Source organism: Eucyclogobius newberryi, unplaced genomic scaffold (genome assembly GCF_026437365.1).
Source record: "Eucyclogobius newberryi isolate DKJ021-1_F unplaced genomic scaffold, fEucNew1.0.hap1 SCAF_12, whole genome shotgun sequence".
In the NCBI taxonomy this organism is placed as follows: Eukaryota; Metazoa; Chordata; class Actinopteri; order Gobiiformes; family Gobiidae; genus Eucyclogobius; species Eucyclogobius newberryi.
Genome location: NW_027315746.1, coordinates 31539773 through 31553821, shown reverse-complemented (window position 1 = coordinate 31553821; position 14049 = coordinate 31539773). Strand labels below are relative to the sequence as shown.

At 48.3% G+C, this 14049-nt stretch overlaps 1 long non-coding RNA gene across 1 annotated transcript in view; it reads left to right on the top strand.

Moving 5' to 3' along the window:
* Positions 1-14049, top strand: part of LOC140356743 (uncharacterized) — a 522351-nt gene that overhangs the window by 88104 nt on the left and 420198 nt on the right. The window lies entirely within an intron of this gene.

Below are 14049 nucleotides of genomic sequence, written 5' to 3'. Positions count from 1 at the left end.
CAAGCATGGCCCATGCCTGCGCCATGGATTCTCGCGTACGGGACGATGCCAGGAGTGTTTTTGGAGGAATGCAGCGCTTCGCGCTGCTGTTGTCAACAATGAGTGAATGGACTACGCCCATTCACTCATTGTTGACTATTTCTATCATTGCAGGAGTAAGTATGCATGATCCATGCCTTCGGCATGGGCTAGTTCACTGTACTTGCCAGGGGCGACGGGTCAGACAGTTGCGTTGCGGGAGCAATAGGCCCTCCGCCCTGCTGGGGCTCGGGCCTAATCATAATAATAACGGAAACTCTTTTTTCGAAAAAAACAAATCTGAAATAAAATCTCAAGCTAGAGTCACGTAACTTCGTCGGATTGTGCCCGGTCACAAATTAACTCCTTATTCATATTTTGAGTTGTCTACAACAAATAGATTGTCCTTTATGAAGTTTTTAAAAATAAAATTTGTTGAGGGCGCTAGAGAGCCATTTTATAAGCACCACTACATTTGCATATCATTTTTTTTGTTGAAATGTTACAAAAATTTAAAATTTTGTTTCAAATTCACGATGACCATACCCGAAAGTGTATAAGCTTTAAACTCATAGAATTTCATTGCTCATGGGTTTTGTGTCTTGTGGCTAACTTTGAAGTGTTATCAATGAAAACTGTAAATGCCAAATGTACGACGAGGTGCACTTTCGTCAGTGCCGTGTTTGATCCAATATGGCCGACTTTGTGTATGGCTTAGGGGTCCTCCCATGAACAATTTTTTAGAGTGAGCGTCATATTTTTACGGCCACTTTTTTTGGCGTCGGGCTCCCATATGGCCCCAATGTTGATCAATTTTTGAGGTGGTGCTACTAAGCCGTCTTTCAATATTTTTTCACGAAACATTCACTCAAAATTAGAACTCGCTGAGTTTCTAGAGGCAAAAAAACGGGCCTGGGAGGAGTTCGGGGAGGCCATGGAGGAGGATTATCGGTCGGCCCCAAAGTAATTCTGGCAAACCGTCCAACGCCTCAGGAGGGGGCAGCAGTGCTTCACCAACACCGTTTACGGTCCGGGTGGAGACCTGCTGACCTCGACCAGGGATGTCGTCGGACGGTGGAAGGAATACTTTGTGGACCTCCTTAATCCCTCAGTCACGTCTTCCGAAGAGGAAGCAGAGACCGAGGACTCAGAGGCTGGCTCGTCCATTACCCAAGCTGAAGTCACTGAGGTTGTTCGCAAACTCCTCGGTGGCAGGGCTCCGGGGGTACCTAAAGTCTCTGGATGTTTTAGGACTGTCTTGGCTGACACGTCTCTGCAACATCCCGTGGCGGTCGGGGATCGTGCCTCTGGACTGGCAGACCGGGGTGGTGTTCAAGAAGGGGGACCGGAGGGTGTGTTCCAAGGGAGAGATCACACTCCTCAGCCTCCCCGGTAAGGTCTATTCCAGGGTACTGGAGAGGAGAATCCGACCGATAGTCGAACCTCGGATTCAGGAGGAGCAGAGTGGTTTTCGTCCTGGTCGTGGAACACTGGACCAGCTCTATACTCTCCATCGGGTGCTCGAGGGTTCATGGGAGTTTGCCCAACCAGTTCACATGTGCTTTGTGGATCTGGAGAAGGCTTTCGACCGTGTACCTTGGGCGGTCCATTGGAAGGTGCTCCGGGAGTACGGCGTCTGGGGCCCTTTGCTCAGGGCTGTCCGGTCCCTGTATGACCGGACTGTGTTTGCATTGCCGGCAGTAAGTCAGACCTGTTCCCAGTGCATGTTGGACTCCGCCAGGTATGCCCTTTGTCACCGGTTCTGTTCATAGTTTTTAATGGACAGAATTTCCAGGCGCAGTCAAAGGTTAGAAGGTGTCCGGTTTGGGGACCACAGGATCTCATCTCTGCTGTTTGCAGACGATGTTGTCCTGATGGCTCCATCAAACCCGGACCTGCAGCATGCACTGGGACGGTTTGCAGCCGAGTGTGAAGCGGCTGGGATGAGAATCAGCACCTCCAAATCCGAGGCCATGGTTCTCGACCGGAAAAAGGTGGCTTGCCTTCTCCAGGTGGGTGGGGAGTCCTTGCCGAGTTCAAGTATCTCGGGGTCTTGTTCATGAGTGAGGGAAGGATGGAGCATGAGATAGACAGGCGGATCGGTGCAGCGGCCGCAGTCATGCAGTCGCTGCATCGGACTGTTATGGTAAAGAAGGAGCTGTGTCGAAAGGCAAAGCTCTCGATTTACTGGTCGGTCTACGTTCCTACCCTCACCTATGGTCATGAGCTTTGGGTAATGACCGAAAGGAACAGTTCGCGTAAACACACATAATCTCTGAAAAAAGAAACAGGAGATGAGCAAACAGGGAAAACATAAGACAAGTAACACTAGGGGATCCAAACAATCAAGCTCCATTGGAAAACAGCCCGCCTCACATGCTAACCCCGGCCCTGATGAGGAATCTAGGGGCTCCCCTGGGTCAAATGAAGGTAAGGAATTACACAACAACAGTTGTCTTTCAGAATTTGTGAAATGAAACACAAAAAGCAGCATAATTTGGAGTTATTGAGAGCGGAAATAAGAGTGGCGGGCGAAGCAGCCCAACTCAAAACAATTTGAATGCGATATAAGGGAATCGAAAGCAGGGGGAGGAAACGAAGCATGCATCGATGAAGCTGAACAGCATATTTCGGCCAATATGGATGATCTGCAGACACTGAGGGCCAAGATCGTGAAACTGCAGACCGAGATGGTGACGCTGCGGACTGAGACGATGATGCTGCGGACGGAATATGAAAAGTAAGTTCCTGGATTTGGAGTCCAGATCATGAAGGAAAAATCTCAGACTTGTGGGGGTACCGGAGTAAAAAGAGGGAGAGAAGGAAGACGACACTGAAAGTGATGGATCCAGAGCTAATTTAAGACTCCCCCCTAATAGAAAGAGTACATCGCCTGGGCACAACATGACCAGCAACTGATAAATCATGAAGCCTGGTAATGAGGTTTTTTAGTGATTGCGTGAAGGAACGTGTTATGAAGGCTGCAAAAGTTAAAGGAGACCGCCAATGTAAATGCAAGGGGGTCTTCTTTGCCCCGGCTATCCCATACAAGGTTCGTCAATAACGAGGAAAGTTCCACCACATCTGTGAGAAACTCAGGAAGAGAAAACTGAGACATGGGTTTTTGTTTCCCAGCAACTCTCCTGGTGGCTTTCGAAGGTAAAAAAACATGTGAACAGAACACCAGGAGTGGAAAAGGTGCTTCTAAAAATGCAAAACTGAACAGCGACAAGAGATGGAGCCACCAGCGTGGGGTATGTGAGTTCAGGTTGTGGTCACAGGGTAATACATTTCTGTTGATTTGTAGAGACTGATGATAGTGATGTGATTTGTTTGTTTTAGACTTCAGACTTTATGCTTCCTGTTGGCTGTCAACTTTAGAACCAATCAAAATCAGAAAAGCTTTATTGCCATCGTCAGTGAACAAAATCCACAGGCTAGGAACTTACTTTGGTGGTTCGGTGCAACATCCAACAATGAACAATAATAAAAGCAAGATACATCAAATCAAATAGGGTATGCATTAGGGGTGCGCATAAATATTGATATGGCAATATATCACGATATTTACTCCCGTGATCGATTCTCGATGCGTTCTCGTCAACTATCGATCTTTTTCTTTTTCAAGAAATTCTCATTTCATGGTTGGGACGGGTTATATTTAATTTTATTTATTTATTTGACAGCGAAAATGCAATCATACATAGTTACAAAACAAAGCTTGTAGCTGATGTGATGCATACAAAGTTCATAGCCAGAGCTGATTTTAAACTCCCGTCCATGGTTGGGCATTTCTAAATCCCCCCACAGATATAAAAGACATTAAAACACAGTTCCATTTTTTAAAGTGAATCAGTCTGGGGGATCCTGGCCAGTTGAAACGTGGCTTTCATTATTTTAGTTTGCTTACTCCTTTATTCTGAAAATGTTAGTTACTGTCCTGACAAATAAATGTGTTGGGTTGAGATGCAGCCTGTTAGACACCAACACAAGCCTGATATACAAACTGTCAAGTGGTGCCCGCTTCACACTGTGAGACCCAAGAGTGGCAGCATTTGCATCCAGCATTACACAAGAACATACCGTATCATACGGTATTATTTATGAAGTATGTTGCAACTGTGGAAAAGGAAGAAGTGTTGTACACAAGTTAATTACATATAGAGGAGCAAAAATGTATATTTTTTATATATTTTGAGAACTACTAAATCAGTCAAATGTTGTGCTCTTGATAAAGAAGACCAGAAGAATACAACGGCACAGAACATTTGGAAGAAGTGGTTCTCTGAAGCAGCTATTCTCAGCACAGAGGAGAAGGTAGACTGAAGTCTGGGAGTGCCACCCTTTGCATCACACCCACTGTGAACACTGTGGTACACACACACTTGTGAGGACAGACTTGTGAGGACAGAATTATACCATCACACACCAAAGTGACTTTCAATAATGACAAAGCCTGGTTCATACCAAAACTGAGGCAGTTAAGGCAGCAAAAGGAGGCAGCGCACAGGGCTGGTGACAGAGAGTGCTACAAAGTCGCAAAGTAGGGATTTTGAAGGAAGGTGTCTGAAGCAGCAGTTCTCTAACAACAACCTCCCCTCTGTGTGGAGTGGGCTCCGGCTTCTCACCAACTACAAGCCCAGAGCCCCCCATGCTGCAGACGCCCCAAAACTGGCCGAGGAACTTATCACCTTCTACTCCAGGTTCGAGACCACCCCTTCCGCACTGTGGCCACCTCTGCCCACCCAACCCCAGAACACTCTACCTCCCCCACAACTCTCTTAGTTCAGAGACTGGATGGAATCGGACCCCCAAAAAGCTGCTGGACCAGACGGTGTCTCTCCTGCCACCCTGAAACACTGTGCAGAAGAGTTGACATCTTCACAGACATTTTTAACGCCTACATGCCAGGACAAGCTCTACCGGCTCAACGTGCCTGACTCCACCTGCAGGTGGATCACTGACCCCCTGACGGAACAGAGGTAATGTGCGCAGATGGGGAAGAATTTCTCAGACACTTGGACTATCAGCACAGGGCTGTGAACTTTCTCCCCTGCTCTTCTCCTTGGACACAAACTTCTCCACCTTCAGCCACGACTCCGTAAAACTGATCAAGTTTGCAGGCTCATCTCGGACGGGGATGAGTCCGTCTACAGAAGGGAGGTGGACTGGCTGGTGTCCTGGTGCAGCTGTAACAACCTGGAGTCCAATACCCAGAAGACAGTGGAGATGATCGTGGACTTCTGGAAAGTCACTGCCCCCCAGCCCCCGGGTGGGGGGGAAAGAGCCTGAGCTTTTGCGGGAGGTTGAGCGGTATCGACTAGATATAGTCGGCCTCACCTCCATGCACAGTTTGGGCTGTGGAACCCATCTCCTCGAGAGCGGCTGGACGCTCCACTTCTCTGGTGTTGCCCGCGGGGAGAGGCGGCGGGCTGGTGTGGGCTTGCTTATAGCCCCCCAGCTCAGCCGCCACGTGTTGGAGTTCACCCTGGTGGACAAGAGGGTCGCGTCCCTTCGCCTTCGAGTGGGGGACAGGTCTCTCACTGTTGTGGCGGCCTACGGGCCAAACAGCAGTGCAGAGTACCCGGCCTTCTTGGTGTCCTTGGGAGGGGTACTGGACAGTGCACCGACCGGGGACTCCGTTGTTCTACTGAGGGACTTTAACGCCCACGTGGGCAATGGGGAGGGGTGATCGGGAAGAACGGCTTCCCCGATCTGAACCCGAGCGGTGTTCAGTTATTGGACTTCCGTGCTAGCCACGGATTGTCCATAACGAACTCCATGTGCAAGCACAAGGGTGTCCATCAGTGCACATGGCACCAGGACACCCTAGGCCGGAGGTCAATGATCGACTTTGTTGTCGTGTCATCTGACCTCCGGCCGCGTGTCTTGGACACTCGGGTGAAGAGAGGGGCAGAGTTGTCAACCGATCACCACCTGGTGGTGAGTTGGATCCGCTGGCGGAGGAGGAAGCCGGACAGACTTGGAAGACCCAAGCGCATTGTGAGGGTCTGTTGGGAACGTCTTGCGGAGCCCTCTGTCAGTAGGGTATTCAACTCGCACCTCCGGGAGAGCTTCTCCCATAGAGGCTGAGGACATTGAGTCCGAGTGGACCATGTTCTCCGCCTCCATTGCTGCTCGGAGCTGTGGTCGCACGGTCTCCGGTGCCTGTCGTGGCGGCAACCCTCGAACCCGGTGGTGGACACCGGAAGTAAGGGATGCCGTCAGACTGAAGAAGGAGGTCTATCAGGCCACTCTGGCTTGTGGATCTCCTGAGGTCATCGACAGGTATAGGCAGGCCAAGCGAGCCGCAGCTCGTGCTGTCGCAGAGGCAAAAACCCAGGCCTAGGAGGAGTTCGGGGAGGCCATGGAGGAGGACAATCGGTCGGCCCCAAAGATATATAATTAGATAGATCATAATTTTTATGGACAGAATTTCTAGACGCAGTCAGAGGGTGTCCGGTTTGGGGACCACAGGATCTCATCTCTGCTGTTTGCAGACGATGTTGTCCTGATGACTCCATTAAACCCGGACCTGCAACATGCACTTGGACGGTTTGCAACGAGTGTGAAGCGGCTGGGATGAGAATCAGCACCTCCAAAAATCCGAGGCCATGGTTCTCAACCGGAAAAAGGTGGCTTGCCCTCTCCAGGTGGGTGGGGAGTCTTTGCCCCAAGTGGAGGAGTTCAAGTATCTCGGGGTCTTGTTCACGAGTGAGGGAAGGATGGAGCGTGAGATCGACAGGCGGATCGGTGCAGCGGCTGCAGTGATGCAGTCGCTGCATCGGACCATTGTGGTGAAGAAGGAGCTGAGTCGAAAGGCAAAGCTCTCAATTTACCGGTCGGTTCCTACCCTCACCTATGGTCATGAGCTTTGGGTATTGACCGAAAGAACAAGATCGCGGATACAAGCGGTCGAAATGAGTTTCCTCCGCCGGGTGGCTGGGCGCTCCCTTAGAGATAAGATGAGGAGCTCGGCCACACGGGGGGAGCTCGGAGTAGAGGCGCTGCTCCTCCACGTCGAGAGAAGCCAGCTGAGGTGGCTCGGGCATCTCTTCCGGATGCCTCCCGGGCGCCTCCCTCAGGAGGTGTTTCAGGCATGTCCCACCGGGAAGAGGCCCCGGGTAAGACCCATGACACACTGGAGAGACTATGTCTCCCGGCTGGCCTGGGAACGCCTCGGGATCCCCCCGGAGGAGTTGGAGGAAGTGTCTGGGGAGAAGGAAGTCTGGGAGTCCCTGCTCAGACTGCTGCCCCCACGACACGGCCCCGGATAAAGCTGCAGAAAATGGATGGATGGATGGATGCACCGTTCACTTTCTGCACTACATTATTTCTGAAGGGGGATACCTAGTATATTAACTTTACTATATTGTATTACCAACTATATTCATCTTACGAGACTGTATTAAACTATATTTTGATGTACCATGAAGAACTCCTCACACGCACACACAAACACATATCCCGTTACCTCATTATGGCATACCATATTAAAATGTTATAAATTGTACGAGCGCACAGGGAAAGGGCGCGTCCGGACTGCCAGAGTAAGTCGCCGACACATTCGTTAGGGACAGAAAGGTAAGCGCTCTGATTATCTGTATTAGAATTGTACTGACAGGGATTAAACATTTGACTGATTCTAACTATTCTGATTCTTGCCCTTTCTTTCATAAACGAGCCCGCCAACAATACTAAGTCTATACAGTAAATATACATATATTTTTAATGCATGTCTTATTTAATATATTTTGGCTGCTGTTGGAGCCTACCATACGTGTATACTATCACCGGGTTCTTATACTTTCCACCACTGACCCTTTTTACAAAGACATTGCAAAAGATGTATGTTGTCAATTGAATGATTATATTAGTTTGAACCAGAATATTGGGAAAAGTACACCCTAAAATATTTCTGAAATATAATGAAATCTTGTGTTTTAAAGTGTGTTACTTACCAACAAGTCTCAGCATGCAGTTGATCATGCCATTGACGAGAGAATAAAGATCCGCTGATTAATGGCCAAAATACATCAGATAACTGGAAATCAACAACACAATCAAAAATTAGCACCTTTTCAACTAACATGATGGCATTTCAACCAAAAACTTACTACTACTAATAATAATCAATAGTACAATATAATATACATGTAGTTTCTCTGAGAAATTACATATGTACTAAAATATATATTGCTGCTAACCAAATGCAGCGTCCAACTACCACCGATCACACAGTTAAACAACGTTCATAATTTCTAGCATCGTACAGAGAACCAATGACCATAAAGATTAAAAAAAACCTGCAACCTTCAAATGTTTGTTAATACAATTTCAGTTCATTGTCAGGTGTGGAACCATTAGTGTTAATTGCAGTTTTAGCGAGTCTGATCCCTTATTCCGTTTCACAGCTTACTTCCTCTTTAGACCAGAATAGAAAGCGATTAAAATGGACCTCATCAAATTCAGCATGAACCTGATACAGTTCAATTCAATTTATTTTGTAACGCCCAAAATCACAGCAGCAGTTGCCTCGGAGGGTGACAGTGAAAAACGGATTAAACTGTTGAATGGGACACAGATATTTATAAATGACATTAAGGACAACTGATTGTCATTAAAAAAATAAAAAACAATTACACCATTTGGGTTTGTAGAAGTTGCTGTACAAATTTCATAAACATGACATGTCTGTGTCTCCAGATAAGATAAGATAAGATATTCCTTTATTGTCCCACATGGGGAAATTTCATTGGTGCAACGCAGGTAGATACAGAGGTAGATACAGAAGAAAAGAACAGATCACTTATAGGAAGTTTGAAAAACACTTTCAGTAGAAGATCTCTTATAAACAAAAACTCCCATAGACAAAACCCAACAAGGGATGGAGGGAAAAAAAAAAGGTGATATATTTTATATATTTGAATATTAAGGGTTCGGTTTTTCTGTCCCAAAGGCTTTATATATGTATTATGAATACAAACAAAATCAAGCATCATTAAATTAAAGGTCCCATTTGTTCCAAAGTCTAGTAGTGAATTTGTCAATTTATTTTTCCAATTTTAGTCCGAATGTCATTTTTTCTATTTGTCTAATGTCTGCCACAATGTCAGTCCAATCCTTAATCGTTGGTGTGGTCCGTGTCACCCATTTCTTTGTGATGGCCTTTTTTCCTGCCACCAGAAATATATGCCAAAGGTATTCATTGATTGTGTCAATGGCAGTAGTTTTGAAGTCCAAATACATTGTCCTACATTAAGTGGGATGGCAATGTCAAAAACTGTCTGCATTGCATTGTTAATTTAAGTCTCATAACACGGAACAAGTGGATAGTCCCCAAAACACATGATAGTAGTTGGCCTCCTGGCTGCCACAGTCTCTCCAGCAATCAGCCATTACCTGTGAGTAATGGGGACTTTGACATGGTGTTATAAAGACGCCATGTCAAAGTGCCCATTATTAAGCTTTTTGAAAGTTCAGATTTACAAGCTTTAATAAATGTTTCAGTCAAAAGGCTATGTTTGTAATCATTATTTTTAATTCCTTGGTTATAATAACACCTTATTTATAAATACCTATTAAAGTCCTGTTTCTCAAAGACAAAGGATTCTTTCAAAACATCAAACCTCTTCAAATTATTCTAGTTTACAATCTGGTAAAAGACCTTCCTCTGCTTATCCGGGGTTGGGTCGCGGCGGCAGCAGTCTAAGCAGGGACTCCCAGACTTCCTACTCCCCAGACACTTCTTCCAACTCATGCAGGGGAGATCCCGAGGTGTTCCCAGGCCAGCCGAGAGACATAGTCCCTCAAGCGTGTTCTGGGTCTTCCACGGGACCTCTTCCCGGTGGAACTTGCCTGAAACACCTCCCGAGGGTGGCGCCCAGGAGGCATACGGAACAGATGCCCAAGCCACCTCAGCTGGCTTCTCTCAACGTGGAGAAGCAGTGGCTCTATTCTGAGCTCCTCCCGTGTGACTGAGCTTATCTAAGGGAGCACACAGACACCCAGCGGAGGAAACTCATTTCTATCGCTTGTATCCCCGATCTTGTCCTTTCAGTCATTACCCAAAGCTCATGACCATAGGTGAGGGTAGGAACATAGATTGACCGGTAAATTGAGAGCTTTGCCTTTCGACTCAGCTCAGTTCAATCTCAAGTTCCATCCTTCCCTCATTCGTGAACAAGAGCCTGAGATACTTGAACTCCTCTAATTGGGGCAAGGACTCCCCACCCAGAGAGGGCAAGCAGACTGTGACAATTGAAAGCTGCAGTAACAACTTGCGTGTTCTGTTTGCCTCAGTAAACAGATTAACAAACCCTCCAGCTCAGCTGCCGTTAGGGATGCATACCTAAACCCACGTTCAGGTTCAAGTCCGGATTCGAATCCAGAGGTTTAGGTTCAGGTCCGGACCTAATGAGTCCGGCTGAACCCATGCCATATTTGCATAATGTCAAACACAAGGCTTAACTGCAGACTGAAATGAACTCAACTTGTCTGCTTTATTCACTGTTTTTAACAAAAGTTACAACTTACAAATCACAAGCTACTAGCTAGCAGCTAAACTATAACTTAACAGTTAACACACATTCATGTGTTTTACTTGAGGATGTTGAGAGCAAGAGCATGTTGAGTATTGTTGACAGAGTCAGTCTGGGTCAAGGGTCAAAGCAGCTGTTTCATTTGATACAATGTTTTGCCTTTAGATACATTTCCACTCTTTAATTTTGCAGATCCATTGGCATCAAAAGTGAGGTAAAAACCTTCAAACAGCCAATATAGCAGTGTAAATAATTAAGTAACAGTGTAAAACTAGAAAATCTGCTGGAGTGTCTGCGTCTCTCCCTCTCCCCCCATCTCCCTCCCTCTCTCCCTCCCTCTCTCTCTCCCACCCTCTCTCCCTCCCTCCCTCTCCCTCCCTCTCTCTCCCTCTATTAGCCCTGAACTAGCCCAAGCTGTAAATCTAACGTCCCATATAAATCCACCTGTAAATTTAGAAAGGTTCACAGCTGTTGATCAAGCAGAGATAACTTCAGCCATTATGTCCTCAAAAAGCTCAACTTGTGTCCTAGACCCCATTCCAAGCAGACTCCTCAAAGGTCCCATAACATGCAAAATCGACTTTTCAGAGCTTTTAACCTTCTTACATTGCTATTTGTGCTTCATATTTTTGATTGATTCACGCAGTTTTTAGCTATATTACAGACTATCTAATAATAATAATAATAATAATAACTTTTATTTATATAGCGCTTTTCAGTGACCCAAAGACGCTGAACATAATAAAAAAAGGGGGGGGGTATTTACAGACAGGGGGGACAACACGTACAGAACACATTAATATACAGATAAAATGAACAAGACAGAAGAAGTAGAGAGAAAAAGATGGGGATGTAACAGGGGGTAGAAGTGTAGGCAATGGGGTAGAGGAGGCTAGGGGTAGGGGAGGTCATAGGCTTGGGTGAAGAGGTATGTTTTTAGGCGGGATTTGAATGTTGTGAGTGAGGGAGAGTGGCGGACAGGTTGGGGGAGGGAGTTCCAGAGTCGGGGTGCTGTTCGGGAGAATGCTCTGTCGCCAAAACTTTTGAGTCGGGATGTTGGTGCAGTCAGGGTGAGAGAGGAGGAGGATCGGAGAGCTCGGGAGGGGCGGTGGGGGATGAGGAGGTCAGACAAGTAGGGGGGGGCAAGGTGGTGAAGAGCTTTGAAGGTGAGGAGGAGTATTTTAAAGTTTATGCGCTGCTTGATGGGGAGCCAGTGGAGAGAGCGGAGAACGGGAGTGATGTGATCACGGGACCGGGTGTGGGTGAGGAGGCGGGCAGCGGAGTTTTGGACCATTTGGAGTCTGTGGAGGGAATGGGAGGAGATGCCAGTGAGGAGGGAGTTGCAGTAGTCAAGGCGGGAGGAGATGAAGGCATGGATGAGGGATTCAGCAGCGGGGAGGGTGAGGCAGTGTCGGATTTTGGCGATGCGGCGGAGGTGGAAGTATGAGGTCTTGACAATGTGGCTGACATGGGGAGTGAAGGAGAGGGTGGGGTCCATGATGACACCGAGATTGCGTACCAGGGTAGAGGGGGTGATGGTCGAGGTGTCGATGCTGAGTGAAAAGGGACCAGTTTTATTGAGAGTGGATTTTGTGCCAATGAGGAGGAGCTCTGTTTTGTCACTGTTCAGTTTGAGGAAGTTGAGAGTGAGCCATGATTTTATTGTAGAGATGCAGGTTTCGATGTGGCTGAGGGGAGGGTTTTGGGTGGATTTGGTGGTGAGGTATATCTGGGTGTCGTCAGCGTAGCAGTGAAAGTCCAGGTTGAGTTGGCGGAGGATGTGACCAAGGGGGAAGATGTAGCAGATGAAGAGGAGGGGGCCGAGGACTGAGCCCTGGGGGACCCCCTGCGTTACTGGGGAGAGGGTGGATGAGTGACCGGAGAGGGAAATGAACTCTTGCCTGTTGGTGAGGTAGGATGTGAGCCAGTCAAGTGCAGAGCCCTCAACACCCAGTTGGCGCAGCCTTTGTAGGAGGATGGAATGGTTTATAGTGTCAAAGGCTGCGCTGAGGTCTAGTAGTAACAGGATGTTGAGGGCCCCGGAGTCTGCAGAGGTGAGGAGATCGTTGAGTACTTTGACCAGGGCTGTTTCAGTGCTGTGAAGTGGGCGGAAGCCAGATTGGAGGGGTTCATAGAGGTTGTTTGACTGGAGGTGGGTGTGAAGTTGGGCGGCGACGATGCGTTCCAGCGTTTTTGAGAGGAACGGCAGGTTGGAGATGGGGCGGTAGTTGGAGAGGTTGGCGGAGTCTAGGTTGGGTTTTTTGAGGATGGGGGTGATGGAGGCCAGTTTGTAGATGGAAGGAACATGGCCGAGGGATAAAGACTGGTTGAAGAGGGTGGTGAGATGGGGGATGAGAGCAGGGAGGCAGGCCTTGGTTAGATTCATTGGGAGGGGGTCGAGAGAGCAGGTGGTGGTTTTGGAAGCGGTGATGAGGTCTATGATATGAGAGGAGTTAACAGAGGAGAAGGTGGTGAGGGCAGGGAAGGGTGGGTGGTCAGGGAGCGGAGGGGGGGCAGGGGTGGGGGTGGTGATGGAGTTAATGGAGACGGCAGTCATGGAGCTGTTGATTTTGGAAATTTTGTCATTGAAGGCAAGGAGGAAAGAGTTGCAGAGGTCAGGGGAGGAGGGTGGAGTGATGTCCGGTGGCTGGAGCAGCTTGTTGACGGTGGAGAACAGGGTGCGAGGGCTCCGGTGGGAGCTGTTGATGAGGGTGGAGAGGTGGGCAGATTTGGCGGCTTGGAGAGCGTCACGGTAGGAGGAGATGTGTAATTTGAAAGCTTCGGCGCGTGGACGGTAAGGCGGGTTCTTTTGAGGAGTCGTTCGAGTTGGCGGCCAGTCTGCTTCATGGTGCGGAGTTCAGGGGTGTACCAGGGGGCGGGGTTGATGTATGAGACGGAGGAGGTTTTCCAGGGGGCTAGGGAGTCAAGGGAGTCGGAGAGGGTGGTGTTGAGCATGACAGCATAGTCGTCGGGGGAAGAGGGGGGGAGTCAGGGGGGAAAGCAGAGGATATGAGCTGGGAGAGCGTGAGGGGGTTGACTGACTTGATATTGCGGTAGGTGATGGTGCGTTTTTTGGGGTTGTGGGGCGAGGGTAGGGGGGCAGAGAAAAGGATGCAGAGATGATCAGAGAGTGGGAAGGGGAGGGGGTGGGGCTTAGATATGGGTAGGAGAGAGGAACAGACTAAGTCCAGAGTGTGGCCTTTGGTATGGGTGGGGAAGTCAATATGTTGGGTGAGATGGAAGCAGTCCAGGAGAGAGAGGAAGTCGGATGTCAGTGGGGCGTTGGGGCAGTCAATGTGGATGTTGAAGTCACCAGTGAGTAGGAGGCGGGCAGAGAGAGAGGATGCGATGGTGAGGAGTTCAGACAATTCAGTGAGGAAAGAGGGGTGGGGCTTTGGGGGACGATAGATCAGGATAGCGGTGATAGAGTTGGGGAGGGAGAAGGCGAGGTATTCAAATGATGAGATGGATGGAAGGTTGAGGTTCAGTT